The following is a 15,236-nucleotide window of genomic DNA, read 5'->3' on the forward strand; positions in this document are numbered from 1 at the left end:
TCCTAGTTTCTCTGAGTAACGGAAACATCTTCTCCACGTCCACTTTATACAGGCCTCTCAGTATTCTGTAAGTTTCCAATAGATCTCCCTTATCTGTCTAAACCCCTTCAAGTACAGACCCAGAGTCCTCACTTGCTCTTCGAATGACAAGCCATTCATTTCTGTACACTTCCTCTGGGCCCATCCAATGCTAGCACATCCTTCTTTAGATTCAGAGCACAAAACTGCTAACAATATTCTAAATGTTGTCTGATCAGAGCCAAATAAATGCTAACTTTGCATTTGCCTTTCTAGCTGCCAACTAAACCTGCATTGAACCTTAAGAGAATTCTGAATTAGGACTCCTGAATAACCCCCAGAAACTCCCGCCATTGCTGCTCCATCATCTTCCTGCAGGGTTCCCCTTCCAATCAACTCTGGTAGATCCTCCCTCATGTCTTTGTTGTTACTTTTAGTCAACGTAAATCCATTACATCCAACATCAGCTTCTTCCTCTCAAACTGCAGGATGAATTCTATCATTTTACGGTCACTGTCCCGTAGGGTTTCCTCAATCTTAAGCTCCGTTATCAAGTGTGTCCCATTACACATCACCAAATCTGAAACTGCCTCTTCCCTAGTGGAGTCTAGCATAAACTGCTCCAAAAATACATCTTGTAGGCTTTCAATAAATTCCTTTCCTTGGGATCAGCTGCCAGCCTCATTTTCCCAGACATATTGCAGTCCCATTAATTACTGCAATTGTCCCTTTCTTGCCTGCCTTTTCTATCTATTTATTTTCTTCACCAAATCCTAACTACTGCTAGGAGGCCTGTACATAACTCCCATGAGAGATTTTTTTTCCTTTGTAGATCCTCAACTCTACTCATACAGATTCTATGCCTTCTGACCCTTTATTGCTTTTTGCTTTTGATCTAATTTCATTTCTTACTAACATGGCAACGGTGCCCACACTACCCCATCTGCCTGTTGTTTCGGTAGGATATGAATCCCTGGAAATCTAGTTCCCAGCCCTGATCGTCTTACAGTCATGTCTCTGCGATGCCTCCAGCATCATACCCCACAGTTTCAATTATGATATAAGCTCTTTAACTTGTTTTGTATACTGCCTGTATTTAAGTATAACACTCTCAGCCTTGCACTAACTGCCCTTTCTCATAGTTATCCTTTATCTGCTGTGCCTGAAGTTATATTCCTGACCCTTACCGTACTTTCTGTTCAATTACTTGGTCTGGAAACTTTTAACAACCTTTCCTGAATCCTTGCCTCCTTTAACCAATTTAAAATCCTTAGGAACTCAATTTACCTGGATTTGCAGCATCAGTTCATCTACCTTATTTTGAAAAGTTTATGCATTAAGATACAAAGCCTTTCACCTTGTTCCATTGTTGAATTTCCTTACACTTTAATGGTTGCTTGGTACAATATGATATTAGATCCCTTTCATTTTTGGGTAACAATCAACCCCACCACTGACCAGCAATCCCATTTTCTCCCGTACCTTTGATTTTATAATCTTCCATGCAACTGAACTCACCGACCCTGTACAATTTTGTTTAAAACCCTATCTACAACCTTACTTAGCCCTACCAAGCTATAGGACTGGGCTCAGAGAGGTGGCGAGATGAAGTTTTGATTCAGAAGTGCATGGGAATGTGTGGAAGCTCAGTTCTGATGAGCTTGACAGGGAGTGGCGGGAAGAAAGGAACATGGAAGTTTGAGGGGCCCTTGACAACCAGATTGAGCCTGTGACTCACTGTTTTTTTTTAATTCATTCACAGGTGGTATGTAGAATTCGCTGGCTGGCCAGCATTTATTGCCTGTCCCTAGCTGCCCCTAACAAGGTGGTGGTGAGCTGCCTTCTTGAACCGCTGCAGACCACATGCAATAGGTTGACCCATAATGCCCTTAGCAGAATTTGACACAGCAACAGTAAAGAAATGGGGATATATTTCCAAGAGAGGATGGTGAGTGGCGTGGTGGGCAACTTGCAGGTGTTGGTGTTCCCATATATCTGCTGCCCTTGTCCTTCTAGATGGAAGTGGTCTGGGGTTTGGAAGGAGCTGTCCAAGAAGCTTTGGTGAATTTCTGCAGTGCATCTTGTAGATAGTACATACTTGGTGCTTCTGAGAGTCGATGGAGGAGGGAAGTGGATGCTTGTGGATCTGGTGCCAATCTAGTGAGCTGTTTTGTCCTCAATACTGTCAAACTTCTTTAGTGTTGCTGGAGTAGCAGAAATCCAGGCAGGTGGGGAGTATTCCATCACACTCCTGACTGTGAGAGATAATGGTAACTGCAGATGCTGGAGATTCCAAGATAGTAAAGTGTGAAGCTGGATGAACACAGCAGGCCAAGCTTCATCTCAGGAGCACAAAAGCTGACGTTTCAGGCCTAGACCCTTCATCAGAGAGGGGGATGGGGAGAGGGACCTGGAATAAATAGGGAGAGAGGGGGAGGCGGACCCAAGATGGAGAGAAAAGAAGATAGGTGGAGAGGAGAGTATAGGTGGGGAGGTAGGGAGGGGATAGGTCAGTCCAGGGGAGACGGACAGGTCAAGGAGGTGGGATGAGGTTAGTAGGTAGGAAATGGAGGTGCGGCTTGGGGTGGGAGGAAGGGATGGGTGAGAGGAAGAACAGGTTAGGGAGGCGGAGGCAGGCTGGGCTGGTTTTGGGATGCAGTGGGGGAAGGGGAGATTCCCCATCCCAAAACTAGCCCGGTTCGTCCCCTCCCCCCACTGCATCACACAACCAGCCCAGCCTGTCTCTGCTTCCCTAACCTGTTCTTCCTCTCACCCATCCAGCTTCACACTTTATTATATTTGACACTCCTGACTGTGCCTTGCAGATGATGGACAGGCGGTGGGGAGTCAGGAGGTGTGTTACTTGCCGCAGTATTCATAGCCTTTGACCTGCTCTTGAAGCCACTGTGTGTATGTGCTACGTTCAAACAAATTGCTGGTCAACTGTAGCCCCCAGAATATTCATACTGGGAGATTCAATGATGATAACATAACTGAACATCAAGAGTCAGTGCTTCGATTACCTCTTATTGGCCATGGTCATTGCCTAGCATTTGTGTCATAGAGACTTAGAGTCCTACAACACAGAGACAGGCCCTGAGGCCCAAACTGGTCCATGACGACCAAAATGTCCATCTACACTAACCCAATTTCCTTGCACTTGGCCCATATCTTTCTAAACTTTTCCTTTCCATGCATTTGTCCAAAGGCCTTTTAAATATGTTAATGTACCTGCCTCAACCACTTCTGCCGGCAGCTCATTCCATATGCCTGCTACCCTCTGTGTAAAAAAGTTGCCCCTCAGGTTTCCATTTATTCTTTCCCATTTGACCTTAAACTGATGCCCTCTAGTCCTCGATTCCCAACCCTAGGAAAAAGACTGAGTGCATTCACCCTGTCTGTGCCACTCATGTTCTTATACTCTTCTGTACAATTCCCCCTCAGTCACCTATGCTCTAAAGAAAAACTGTCCTAGCTTGTCCAACTTCTCCCTGTAACTCAGTCCCTTGAGTCCTGGCAACATCCTTGTAAATTTCTTCTGCATTCTTACCAGTTTAATAATGTCCTTTCTATAGCAAAGTGCCAAAAACTGAACACGATACTCCAAGTGCAGCCTCATCAATGTCTTGTACAACTGCAACGTAACTTGCTAACTTGTATACTCAATGCCCTGACTGATGAAGGCAAGTGTGCCAAAAACCTTCTTCATTGCCCTGTCCACCAGTGACTCTACTTCCAGAGAACCGTGCATCTAAAGGTCCCTCTGTTCCACTACACTCCTTAAGACCCTCCTATTCATCATGAAACTCTTGCCTTGATTTGACTTTCCAAAATGCAACATCTCACGCTTATCTATATTAAACTCCATTTGCCATTTCTCAGCCCAATTCCTCAACTGATCAAGATCCTGCTGCAATTTCTGATAACCTTCCTTACTGTCTATGGTACTTCCTATTTTAGCGTCATCTGCAAACTTTTTAATCATGCTTTGTATATCCTCATGCAAATCATTGATATAGATAACAAACAGCATTGACCGCTGAGGTACATTGCTAGTCATAGGCTTCCAATCCAACAAGCATGCTTCCACTTTTACCCTCTGCTTCCTACCATCACGCCAATTATGGATCCAGTTTGCCAGCTCTCCCTGGATGCCATGTGATCTAACCTTCCAAAGCAGGCTGCCATGTGGAACCTTATCAAAGGCTTTATTGAAATCCATACAGACTACGTATACTGCTCTGCCCTCATAAACCTTCCTGGTCACTTCAACGAAGAACGCTAAAAAATTTGTGAGGCATGATCCCCCATGCACGAAGCCATGTTGACTATTCCTAATCAAACCCTATCTTTCCCAAATGCATGCATATCTTATCCCTGCAAATCTCCGCAAGTAACTTACCTACCACAGATGTTAGGCTTACTGGTCTATAGTTCCCAGGTTTTTCTTTGCAGTATTTCTTGAATAAGGACACAACATTCACTACCCTCCAGAGATAATAGGAACGGCAGATGCTGGAGTATCTGAGATAACAAGGTGTAGACCTGGATGAACACAACAGGCCAAATTACATCAGAGGGGCGGGAAGGCTGACGTTTTGGGCCTAGGCCCTTCTTCAGAAGTGATTCACTACCCTCCAGTCTTTTGAGACTTCATCCGAGTGGCAAAAATGTTACTTACCACTAGTTAGCCCAATCCTGAATACTGTCCAGACCTGGTTGCATTTGAACATGTACTGCTTTAGTATCTGAGGAGTCACAAATGGTGCTGAATATTGAGCAATTACCAGCGAACATCCCCACTTATGTTAGGATGGGGGTGGGGGTCATGAATGAATGCATAAAGATGGTAGGGACTAGATCACTACCCGGGGGAAGACCTACAGAGATGTCTTGGAGCCAAGGTGACTTACCTCCAATAACTACAATCATCTTCCTATGTGCCAGACCAGACTCCAACCAGGGGAGAGTTTGCACCACCTATTGATGGTGGTGACTTGGGGTTGGGATACCTACTGATTCCAATTTTGCTAAGGCTCCTTGATGCCACACTTGGTTGCATGTAGCCTTGATGTCAAGATCTGTCACTCTCGCCTCACCTCTGAACTTCAAATGCAACCTGTGTTGCCTTCTAAAACTTTGCAAATCATCAATGTGCAATGGAAATGGAAGATGGCTGAGATCCTATCCAGATTTTCATTACTCATCACATTATTTAATATATGTCTGCCTGTCCTGTTTCCCTGATAAATACAAAACCAAATAATTACTTTATGTTTCTGCCATCTCTCTAGGGAGAGAGGGGCAGGTAGGTGGGAGGGAAGATGGACAGGTCAACGAGGTGGGTATGAGGCTAGTAAGTAGGAAGTCGGGGTGGGGTTTGGTCAGTGTGGTGGGGGGTGTGGATAGGTGGGAGAAAAGACAGACAGGTCAAGGAGGCGGGGACAAGATGGGCTGGTATTGGAATGGGGTCGGGGGTCTGCAGATTTTCTTTTTAGAAATCTACTCTTAATTACAGGCATTTGAATGGTCATTGGACAAACATGTGGTTAATAATGGAATACTGTAGGTTAGATGGGCTTCAGTTTGATTCCACAGGTTGGCGCAACATCGAGGACCGAAGGGCCTGTACTGCGCTGTAGTGTTCTATGTTCTATAACCATTGGTATTTTCCCCTTAATGGTCCTATTCCCATTGCAGCCTTTGTTTTTTCTTTATTTGTACCTGTAAAATATTTTACAATTTTGATTAATGCCCCTTGATAATTTAATTTCATCTTTGTCTCCCTCGTGATTGTTTCTATTTCTCTCTTAATCTCTTCATATTCTCTAGAAAGAAACCAATGGGTAAAAACACTGGGTAATGACAAGGCCTCTGAAGTAATGGAAGAGTACATATAAAATACATAAAAGAAGCAGACATGCTAGAATGCTGTTTTAGACTTTACATTTAAAATTGCCTTATAAAGACGCTTGGTGAAATACATGCATTTAGTGAGTGGAGCTAAAACTGAAATTATATGAGCAAACAACACCTTGGTTGAACACTTTGATGAGCCAGTCGCTTGGTGGTCTGGAACTTGAGTAGAGCTGAAAGAAAGAGAGGTATGCTATCAAATCCTTTCTCTTGAACTCATCAGGGTGGACATTTTAAGGAAATAACAGTCTCTACTGAATGATAAACAGATTGCCATTTGGTTGGGACGTGGATCTCAATTGTTTAAAATAATATCCTGGAGAATACACCAGAGAACAATTATTCATTTAGCTTTTGTTTGATTGAAAAAGAGACAATACTTCAAAAAAGATTTTGAGAAGATTAGTATTATTACACATCTGCCAACAAGGAGACCACAGCATCATTTTAAGCAGCAGGATATCATTACAATGTCAAAAGTTTACACTGCCAGTATCCATCACAAATGTTGACGTTGAAATTTAAAATGGTATTATGAAAGGTAAGGCAGAGTATATGATTTATAAATGCAATTGATTACATATCTGCATCCTGATCTAAATATGTTGATACATCTTAATTCAATTACTGTTTGCCCTGCTTCAGATGATAACTGCATTGCTACAGGTGATTGACTTGTATCTTAAAATCTGCCTTACCTGTTTGGAAAGTGCTGTGACTATGCTCTGTCTATTTGTCTTACACAACAAATATATGGACATCAAACAATTACATACAGTGCAACAACACTTAGGTAACTGCAACAAGCATATTGTACCTTGTTTCAGACTTTCAAACAATACATTGCAGCAAGGTTCAATTCAGGAAGATGCATACAAATTCAAAACCAACACATATTTCTACTAAGTGGAATAGCATTTTCTCCTCAACATCCTCCACTGTTGTATAAATAAATTATAAGAAAATACTTGGGAAAACAATGCACACAATGTTGAGCTGTATTCAAAGGGACTTAGGTTAGAAATAGAGCTACAGCAGTGAATATATATTTAAAATTCATTGCTAACAATAGTAATTTATTATTGTATCAAATCAAAGTTAGAAGTATTACTTGAAAAATGCGATTAGCTGCATATTTTCCAATATTTGAATGCATATTAATGATATTGGAAAAAAGTACTTAATTTTAACATCTACCCAATTCAAAGAATAAAGTTACAGATATTGAAAGTTTGTTTGTCACTGAAATGCAGCAGAAACTAAACACAAGGTTAGATTTTGCAACCTGTGGCAAATGATACTAACTGTTCACTACACTTACCTTTGACAAAGACTTTTACAGATCTTTGAACTACAACTTGTGATTATTAGATGCGGAAAATTCTGCAGCACCAACAAAAAGTGATGTAAGAGCTGTGTGAATGGGTGAAGCAATGTTGTGTTTTTAACCAATTACTTTGAAATCTTCCTGACAATGCAAGGTCTAAACCAGGAACTTAAGCAAAAATCGTTAATTCAAAACCAAGACACGTATGGAACGCAAAATAAAGAGAGGCAGAAAATGTGATGGAGAAATAACAAACAGGAAGAAAAATTCTGAAATGTCTTTGTTTGCAAAATACAAATAATAATAAAATCTGTACAGATGTTTTGTGAAAGTTGACTTTTGGTGCTAGTAATGTTCGTCATCCTGACTTCTTATTCACCACACAGCAGCTGATATAATTCCACAGGGGCCAGTATACCATCACCAAGGAAGACTTTATTTACAAATAGACTCTGACCAGTTAGCTCAAAGCCAGTCCCTAGAGTGAGGGGAATCCCTGAGACTCCTCTTTGTATCTGTCAGCCGGGGCTCCCTGATTGGCCCAGGTGAACAGCCCCAAACAGGCAACTCAAAATCAGTGACATCGACCTGGCCAACCTTATTCCAATCACTAAAGCATCTAAATGGTACGCTTTCTTAATAAGTTAAGACAAGAAGGCAGGCCACAAATGGAACCGGGATCAAGCTCCATGCTACTAGTAACACTCTAACCCACACACTAGCCATCTAGCCAACATCACCCCATGGCCTTGGCTTATTTGTCAAGTACTTTATTGAAACATATTCATCAGCTACACACTGGTTCGAATAGGGAATCAGAATTATATAGTAATTTAATTCAAATATGTTTTTTTTGTTTACTTTGTAATCTATAGATGATTTTGGCAAGATTATTACAGAGCTAAAATATGTGCTAAAACAGTTTTCATCTTCTACTGCAAACGGCTCCCTCTAGACTGTAGCTCCTCATCTTTGCTACTAATAACTAGCACCTCAGCTACCCACAGCAACACAGGGGGCTGCTGCTCTTCCAAAAAGGTCATCCCAGGCCCTGGGGTATTTGCCGCCACTTCACCTATGTAGGGATACTTATACAAAGTTTAAGAAATTACTCTAGATGCACTTGCACTGCATTTGCTTTTAAAAGTAATGATTTTCTGCCACTTTGAGAGCCATTAGAATGGGATGCTCACCAATGCAATGCAGTTCACCTCTTCTGCCATTGCAATGCACAGATCAGTCATGACGTCTTGGGGCAGGTGTAATCTTCAGTGATTTACATAATTCAACATCTACAGGTAGCTTATCTGTTGTTTGCCAACCACTGTTACTGGGCAACCTTGTCTGTGTGTCAGTATCTGTGCCTGGTCCTCTCTGTCATTTCACCCCTTCTTCTCCCCCACAATCCACCTCCCCTCCCCCTACCTCCCAACCATGTCACACTACCATGCTGCCCAAATGCTGCGAGCAAATCACTGTCAATGATTTCAGTTGGCTTCTGATTTCAAATTGCTTGCTTAGAGATTGCAAAAGGAGTTTCCAATGAATCACCATTGGCTCCTGGTGAAATCATAGAATTGAATCCCTGCAGTGTGGGAACAGGCCATTCGGCCCAACAAGTCCACACCATCCCTGTGCAGAGCATCTCACCCAGGCCCATTCCCCTGCCCTGCATTTCCCATGTCTACCCACCTAACCTAAGCATCCCTGGACATTGTGGGTAATGTAGAATGGCCAATCCACCTACCCTGCATATCTCTGGGCTATGGGAGGAAACCAGGGCACCCGCAAGAAACTGGAGCCCCTGGAGGAAATCCATGCAGACACGTGGAGAATGTGCAAACTCCACACAGGCAGTTGCCCTAGGCTGGAATCGAATCTGGCTTTTTGGCACTGTGAGGCAGGAATGCAAACCACTGTGCCACTGTGCTGCCCAAAAATATGTATTCAGCATTATGACATCAGGGGCCTAATCCAATATCAAGTTTGGTGATTTTACCAGGCCACACCACCAGATCAACTGTATCACTGACTCTTATTCTTTATCATCATCCAATGTGCAAAGGTAAAATTCTAGCCAAAGTGTCTAGAATTATTCAAATCATTCAGAGTCATTCAGTAGTTGCATTAGTGCATAACTGTCAGTATCTCAGTAAGTTAAATAGAAAACAGCTTTTGGTGCCTCGCACTCAACGAAAAGCTTACTTTAAGCACTTCCTCCAAGTCCCCAGTGGTGACCATTCAATCTGGGAGCATGGCCACTTCTGTGAGCAGGGGTCAATTCCCAGTACAACACTTTTAAATTACTGCAAGTTGCGCTGAAGGTGTTTTTGTTAAAATTCAACACGTTTCTACACTTACTTGGTTGATTTTGAGTGAATTTCACCAAAAAGTCAATCTTGTGGAAAACCCTTCCCTAAATCCAGAATACTGTTTTCCTTTATATGTTACTTCCAACAAGCACAGCTTTGAAAGATCACAGAACTGACCAAGGATTATTAGAACAACAATTTTCATAAGAAGGATTAAGTATTCATATTGCAGCAATTTCATATATCTGCAAATTGCACTAGAGTGACAGTTTGTGCTACTTTGGGGAAGTGAGTCTATTTAACAGAATCACGTATCCTGAAAAGGTTCAAGTCTGTAAAATACACCATGCTTCTAAAACCTTCAACCCACAACCTTACAACTCATTCACTCTCCTGCAAATATACACTGAAACTGGGCACTCACTCAGGTTGCAACTTCCAGTAGAAAATATTTCCACACTCACATCTTGCAAGTGATTCACACATTAAGCCAAGGAATGTAATCATCAGGTTTCTGCTTGTGAACGTTGCCCTAGCTGATATTACTGTGAAAACAAGGAACAGGGTGAAGGTTATCAGCTGGGGCAGTTTTGACCTTGGCAGCCATGGCTACGGTGTCTCTGCATTGTAATGTGCTGCAGGTGGTGAAGCTCCACCGCTAGCTCCCTGCTGACATTTGAAAAGCTGCGGCAATTACCCTTAGTAATTGGCATGTAGATGTGTCAAGATGTGCAAAAATGGTTCAGTGCTTGATGTCACTGATATGCCTCCTTTGACTCTGTACCAAACTAACCATTTGAGGCTGCTTAAAAACCGTAACTAAAGAAAGTGAAAGTATCGCACCTTCTTTTTCTTCAAAATTGGAAAAATCTTTTAAAATTCCACCATTAATCAACCAAAAATTAGGCAAAGTCTATCCCCTTAAGAACTCCCTATCATAAGAAGTTTGCTTCCATACCAATGGTAGTGAAAGAGAAAAAAAGCAGAACAAGAGTATGTCTTATAGATGCAACATCTAAATGTTTAATGAAACCAATGTATAAACTGAACATTATCTTAGCTGACAGATGGCAAATAATAAAGGCACTACAGAATTACTACATAATGACTATCACCAATCAGAGATAGTATAACCACTTCACCTTGAAATTTGATGATATTATGCGGGTTACATGCTCCTAAAATCAACAGTCTGGGGACACTGAATTGGTCTGAAATTCACCACGGCCATCCACATAAATTATACAATTAGAAGAACAGGTTAAGGGCTGTGTATTCAGCAGTGACTGACTCAACTGCCAACTTCACAAAACCTTCCTACCATCTCTCTTGGAATGTGATTGAACAGTATCATCTGGCTGAATTCAAATCCAAAAGCTTTTAAGAAGTTGAACCACATCAAAGGCAAAGCAACCCTTACTTAATCAGAGCGCCATTCACAACTTTAAACAATAACTGTAATACCAGCGTACAGCAGTGGCAGCAGTGTATACCATTAATAAGATGTAGTAAAGCAAATTGCCAGTGGTCCTTCAACAGCGCCTTCCAAATCAGTGACTTCTAATATGTCAAAGGCAGCAAGCAGATTAGAAAACCAGCATTGGCAGGCTTCCTCCAAACTGCAGACCATTTTGATTTGAAACTGCATTGCCATTTCTCCATCATTGTTGAGCGAAGGTCCTCCAACTCCCTTCTACAACAGCATTGAGAAAGTACCATCACCACACTTCAGTGATTCAGTGATTACCACCACCTCCTCAAGTGCAATGAGTGATCAGCAACTTAATTCTGGCTTTGTCAGAAGCATCCACGCTCATAAATTTAAACATGTACAATGAATTGTTAAGACAGGTTCTGTCTGTATTCCTCTGTTAGTTGTATTTTTGGTTTGTACTGCTTTATCGGGGGAAATGCTGAGCGGACGACACATACTTTCCCAGGGGGTCAGAATGGAAAATCAATGTGGGAACAACCTACTTATTGTGAAGTACATAATGCAAGAGAAGGTAACAATTAAATGTAGTGAGACACAGAGAGGCAAATGGAAATTATATCTATTGATTAAATGTGACAAACAATTTTAAAAATCCTGGAGAAGAGATAGCAATAGTATATCAATGTGCCAGAGGAGAATGGTCTACAATTTGCTCTACGTTTTCAGATTGGGAACTTGCTACAGGAAGAAAGTACATGGGTATTGTTTTTGTTCAGCAAGGAAAGACATTTAACAATGTATCACTAAAAAGACTCTCTTGCTTCCTGAATGAAACACATCAAGAGGTTAGTTCTGAAATACCATGATAGATTCAGTTCAACCAGCGATTCAACATTTTGTATATTTCACAAAGGTGCCTACCAAAAACATTTCTCAGCCACTCCTTATTAAATATAAAAACAAGTCACAGTGAGGTCTAAAAGAGTTGTTAAAGAAGGGAACAGAATTATGTTTTATTTCTAGAGGAATAGATTTTGAGGTGAAAAGCAGAAACATTGGCCTACACTTGGAGTACTATGAATTATTCATGCATTCGTATTATAAAAATGATACAGAGGCACTGGTGAAGTTGCCAAAATTATTTACAAAGATGGTAACAATACTAAGGAGCGATGCCTATCAGAAAGACTAGACAGGCTGGATAAGTTTTATTGCAAAAACCCAAGACTAAGGATTGGGACCTTGAAAAACAGAAATTATAGGGCAAAGACATGATGTCTGCACTTTAAACAAAAACCAGAACCAATGTTCATAAATATAAAACAGCTACTAACAAATATGATAAAGAATTCAAGAGAATATTCTTCATGAAGCTGTGTAAAACTGTGTACCATGCTATAATAGGAGTAGTTGCTATCTGACAGCTCACATACATTTTAAGGAAAGTTAGATTTGGAGATGAGGTACAAAGGAATAAAAGCATGTTGATGGGATTCAACAAAGAAGTGTAAGCAATGGGCCATCTGAAACACAAACTCTACCATAGATCTACTGGGTGTGAATGATCTATTTCTGTGTTTGAAATATTACATAATACATTTAAACTTGATCATTATGAACTCGGGAATTACCTTCTCTGTTGAGGTGGACAGCTCATTTCTGAACTAAACTGTATCATAGAAATTAATGGAGATGTAATTGCTAAGTTTGTAAAATCTATTAGTTGTTAATGTTGGTGTAATGCATAAAAGTGGGCATGTGCACACTTTGGTAGGAAGAACAGAAAAGCAGCTTACTAATTAAATGGAGTAAGATTGCAAAATTGGGTGGTACAGGTGGATCCAGGTGTCCAGATACATGAATCACAAAATATCAAGATGAAGGTACAGCAAGTGATTAAGAAGGCAATAGAAATGTTTAGATTTATGGCAAAGGAATGGAATATAAGTTAGTGAATATCTACAACCGTGATAAAATGCATGGTGAGACCACACCTGGAATATTATCTATACTTTTGATCTTCTTGTTTGAAAAACAAAAATGCACCAGAAGCACTTCAGATAAAAATTACTCATCTTATTTCTGCAACGAAAAGCTTATCTTATGAAGAACATGTGACCAGGTTAGACATGGGCCTGTTGAGATTTAGAGAAATGAGAAGGAATCTTAATGAAACAAAAAGGATCCTGAGTGGTTTGGATATGGTGGACCCTGGGAGGATGTTTCCTTTTGTGATAGAGATTAGAACTTGGGACACAGTTTAGGACTGAGATGAAGGTTTTTTTTTCTCTTTCTGAAGCCCTTTAATATGTACAATTGTTTTCACAGAGAGTAGTGGAGGCTGGATTAGTTAATATATTCAAGGCAGTGTTTGATAGATTTTTGACTGATCAGAGAATCAAAGGTGATAGAGGTCAGACATGGTGGAGTTGCGCTCATCATCAGATCATCCACAATCCTGTCAAATGGCACAGCACAGTGGAGGGGCCAATTGGTTTACTGCTGCTCCTGCTTATGTTCCTGTGTTCATGCTCTATTAATTCCACCTCTCACCATAACAACTTGATAGTGTCCAGAGCTATCACAGCAGCTATTTTCTCCTGTGACTTATTGTGAAGTTAACACTTATCAAAAAAAATTTCTTTTCCAAATCTGGAAGACGTGATGGATTATGTTTTAACTAGCTGGCAGTTTAGATATCTATACAGCCATATGAAACATCCAGGTATGACAGAGCGAAAGCCCTTGTGGTGGAGGGCTTTGGGTTCGTACCTTCTAAGTCTGCTATGCTCACCGTGTCATAATTTGTCAGTTTGAACAAATTAATATGAACTGATTCCACCACCAGCCCAGGGAGTTTTTTTTCCCCATAAACTCACCACTCTCACTGAAATATCACTTTCAGCAGATTCACTTGAAACTTTCTGTCCTTGAAGTGCGGCCAATGTTCTATACTTTTGTGGTTCTGGACAAGTTGAAATATTATCTACTTTCACATCCTAAAAATAACAATCCCATCACTCTTTAGTTTAATGCAATGGTACATGGTCATACTCTCTTTTACGATTTTTTGGTTTGGTCTTACGTGCGATCTTGTATCATGTAATTTTCTGTGACATCAGTTGAACAATCAGAAGTAATTGGAAGCTGAAGACAAATTTAACTTCCGGTATAAATCCTACACGTTCAGCCTACAATCACTTTACCTTATTTCCAAGCTGACCTTTGCAACATTTCTGGAGATGTGCGTAGATTATAGAACCGATATTCAATGAAACCTCTACAAACACATGATTTAAAAATTCTTTTTATAGTATCAGTGTCGTGGGGTCTGAGGAGTCGGTTGATAGCAGGTCAAAATGCGTGAGCAGAACATTGTCAGAAAGTGGCAAACCTCAAGATGCTACTCCGTATAAGATAATTAGTTCCGATGTGTGCTGTTTACCTTAGATGTCAATGCAAAGGTAAATAGTGAATCCAGTAACAAACGGGAACTTCAAAATATTCCTTTGTAAAGGGCTAATACATTGGTAGAGCGTTTGAAAAACAATGTACCCTCACTTTCAAATTTAAAAACAGTATTTACGATAATGATCCCTACTCCTTGACTTTGCTTTCCGAGGATACACGTTTGTTCACGCTACATGTAATTGGCCACGCTTAACGCAAGGCTTCAATCCGTGGTGGATGAAACCACAGACTGACAAAACGCCAAAACACCTGTTTGTAAACACAGTTTTATTTGTTTCTCGAGTGGAAAATCAAACAAAAAAAACATGAAATAGATATGTTGTAAGTGAAGCTGAGAGGAATTAATAACATTCAAAGCGATTAGAACCAGCCCAACATATACATGCATATACAGTGCCGGACAGCCTGTGAGATTTCTCGCGCAACAACACTGAACTTTGCGGTCCCTAGGATCCCAGCAGAAAGCTGTAGCCGCGCAGCTGTCTGATGGAAGTCTTTTTGAATCTTTAATCCGCACCCAAAAAGCCATCAGCGACAAAACATCGCCAACGCCCCAGACCTCTTCCCCACCCCACCCACCCGGCTATTGATTGAACATATTGTTCTGTATGTTCTGTACCCAACATATGCTTCCTCAAAAATAAAAAAAAGACGTGTCTTGATCAGTGTCTAATTCTCGAGGAAGTGTCTACTACTGAATCCGGTAAAATGCACCACATTCTGTAAAATAAAACAGGCATTTAAAAAAATAGGCCTG

General features: G+C 40.8%; 1 protein-coding gene across 3 annotated transcripts in view; it reads right to left on the minus strand.

Moving 5' to 3' along the window:
• Positions 1-15,236, minus strand: part of LOC125458112 (complexin-2) — a 301,798-nt gene that overhangs the window by 163,718 nt on the left and 122,844 nt on the right. The window lies entirely within an intron of this gene.

Source organism: Stegostoma tigrinum, chromosome 13 (assembly GCF_030684315.1).
Source record: "Stegostoma tigrinum isolate sSteTig4 chromosome 13, sSteTig4.hap1, whole genome shotgun sequence".
In the NCBI taxonomy this organism is placed as follows: Eukaryota; Metazoa; Chordata; class Chondrichthyes; order Orectolobiformes; family Stegostomatidae; genus Stegostoma; species Stegostoma tigrinum.